The sequence below is a fragment of the Cyprinodon variegatus genome, unplaced genomic scaffold (assembly GCF_000732505.1).
Source record: "Cyprinodon variegatus isolate N-32 unplaced genomic scaffold, C_variegatus-1.0 Scaffold1488, whole genome shotgun sequence".
Taxonomy (NCBI): Eukaryota; Metazoa; Chordata; class Actinopteri; order Cyprinodontiformes; family Cyprinodontidae; genus Cyprinodon; species Cyprinodon variegatus.
Genome location: NW_015151941.1, coordinates 80198 through 83608, shown reverse-complemented (window position 1 = coordinate 83608; position 3411 = coordinate 80198).

Genomic DNA, 3411 nt, shown 5'->3' with positions numbered 1-3411 from the left:
AATTGTCTATATACCAAACTGAAACATCCATCTATCAATCCACATTTTTCTGGATGGATTGATGGATGGATGAATGAAACTGAAATAGTGTACATACAAGGGAAGCATAATATATTGCTGTTGGCATTTGAATCGGCTGTTATTTATCTTTTTATAATACATTAATGTCTAACTACCCATAAATATCAGTGTATTTTGTTTTTTGTGTTCTCAACAATATGAAAGCATTCAATAAATATATGTTTGAGCTCATTTTTGGAGAATACAAACCCTATTGAAAGCGTTTGTGTTGAGTAACTGTAGGTCCATTAGCCGCAATGGAAATAATCTAAATACAGTTAAGTAATTTTTTCCCAAAAATAAGTGTATTTGTTCTTGGATTGAGGAAATAAAAGATACATTTTGCCAATGTAACAAGACAATTTACACTTAAAATAAGAAAACATAATTGCATTGTCTTACTCCAAGTGCATATTATCTAATTATCTTATTTTAAGAGTAAAAATACTTACTCCATTGGCAAACTATCTCATTTACCAACTCAAATTAAGGATAAATACATAAATAAATACACAAGTTAAGACATTTCAAGATCATTTTTCCAGTGCGCCACCCTTAAAACATCCCCACCAACTTTCATTACAAAGTTACACCCTTGGTATACATATTTACACAACGCAATTACATTTCAAATATGATTATGAAGCATTTCAAATAAACTTTTCAGAAAAACAACTTAAAACAGTACAGCAATTCAAAACTGAACTTTACAGAAAGTACCTCAATTAAAATTTCAGCAATGCTTTTATTCATTCATTTTTTTATGAGAGTCTGTCAGTATCGCATATATTTTTCCTCCACTTCCTAATATATATCTGAAGGATCTGAGCCAAAGATCATAGGTATTTCAATCATCTAATGATATCACCCACTGTTACACAAACTTGAGTTCTTGTTGATAAATCTTCACACTGGAACGAAATCTAGATAAGTCATTTTTTCTTAAAATAACTGCATTTGTTCTTGAATTGGGGACGTAAAGAAGACATTTTGTCAATAGAACAAGATACTTTACATTTAAAATAAGAAAACAAAATTGCATTGTTTTATTTCAAGTGCATATTATCTAATATTATTTTAAGAGTAAAAATACTCCCTACATTGGCAAACTTTCTCATTTACCTACTCAAATTAAGGGTAAATAAACTTAGCTTAAGAAATTTGTACTTATTTGTAGATCGTTTTTACAGTGCAGTATCATGCGGTTATTATTGCTATGCTTGATTAAGATCTTTGATGAAGCTCATCAATTTTATTTTTCTAAATACCCATTCTCTCACAGGGTTTTTAATAATTTCAGGCAATACTGAATGTTTGCTCCTTAAGAAAAGCCTTCGGTCTTTCAACCCGGCTTATTCTACCCCTTACCTGAAATGTAAAGAGTTCGAGAATGTTGTATATGTAAAAAATAAAATCACTGTAAATTTCTGCTGTTCCTAAGCTTTTAAAATCATTAAGAAAACTAGATTAAATATCATCCATGTTGGTTGCATGCAAAAAGATAAAACTCAATCAGAACATTTATAAAGTATTAGCAGAGGTTGGGCATATTTATACATTACCAGAACCTCCAGACCCCCCAACAGATTTCAGTAATTCTGTGAATGTCATGTATGTGGAAAAAGTTTAGTCAAATCACAAAAACCTGTATTTTTTAACAGGGAGGTTAGTCTCCTCTGTAATTTAGCTTGTTTGTATAATTTTAACCATGTGTGGATTGGAGAAAATCAACAATACAAGTGTTTGCCAAATGTTTTGGTTTTAGAAATCAATGTAGTTGTTCTGTTGCATAATCCTTCCACCCTGAAAAAAACCCCATCATTCAAATGCATCTTTCAAAGCCCCAAACTAATATGAGATTCATGCCTGTGATGTGTGTATGCAAACTTCTCAGCAGTATGCATGTCAAGAGGCTGTTTTACCAACATAGCATTAAGCTGCAACCTAAAGTTATGAGCAGCGTATTCACATATGGCTTTCACCCTCATCTATCGAAATCCCAGGAGACACACCAGCTGCACGGTGTTTATTGCAGGTCATTATTAGGGCTTTGGCCCTCACAAGCACCTTGGCAGACAGAGGAAGCCCTCCACCCCAGAGGACAGAGTGTGATTGTTTTAATGTGGCTGCTCTGGTATTTGGTACTCCAGCAAAAACCCGACCACATATCAACCGACTGCCATGTGCAGACTTGAAAATTACAAGAACACCAATTGCCAGAGTGGAGCGTAACCCAAACTGTACATGGTGTTATTATTTGTATCCCTGGAAGAGATTATGACATTTCTCCTGCCAGCTTGCACTTGCCCATTACTGATGATGTCAGGGTGTTTAAGCATATCAGTATACGAAAGAACATCTCCTTGTTGCCCTTTCCTGGAGGAATATCAACAGAGTATGTAACACAAGGCTGTGTGCAGCGAGAGGCACTGGATATGACATTATATCTCGAAAATGTCCTTTGTAAGCAGGTTTGTCCTGACTACACATCAACAAGTGTGTAATGTGGTAAGAGAGAAGAACGTAAGCAAGGAGTCGCTGTAAAGGGATGAGATTCACTAAGAGTCCAGGGGGAATTAGAGATGAAAAGGCAAATGTGCTTGAAAAGCAGTTCTCAGATTTTCCAAAGGAAAAAAAAAAAATTGCGGAAGAGACAGACCTTGTAATCGAATACTTTGATAAAGATATAAAAGTTGATGAGGCATTGCCTCCTGATAATCATTTTGCATATTGCCGACACTGCGGAAGTTTAATCTTTGCTGAAATCGTGTAGGTAGCATAAGCTAAAATTGGGCTTGTAGTAACCTGCTCAGCAGGTTTTCTGCTTAAAAGTTTTAGGTTAGATCTTGGAATAAATACCAAAGATATATGAAAAATATATGACAATTATAAAACATATATTACTACTTAATCTATCATACTGTATATACTTTGAATATATAATTTAGATTTTAAAACCTTAGTGTGACAAAACTGATAACTTATACATCAGATTACCTTTATTAAATGTGGCTTGGGAGTCGTTTTACTGCACCATATTTTTTAATTTACACTTGATTAATATTTTTACAAAATATTGCTGCTCTTAGCTCAACTCACTGAGAGCACCTTCACTGACAAAAGAACAAGCATGTTAAAACAATCATCACCAGTCACACATAGACAGTTAAGTTTATATTGAAATTTGTATTCTTTTTAAGACATAAACTTTAATTTTTAATGTTGTTTTCTGTCAGTCTGCATTTGCAGGTCTAGTTAATATACAGCATACAGTACATATTATCACTGGAGGTAGTGATAATATGCACTGTACTGAAGTTATTACATAGGGTTAATTGGAAAGAAACATCA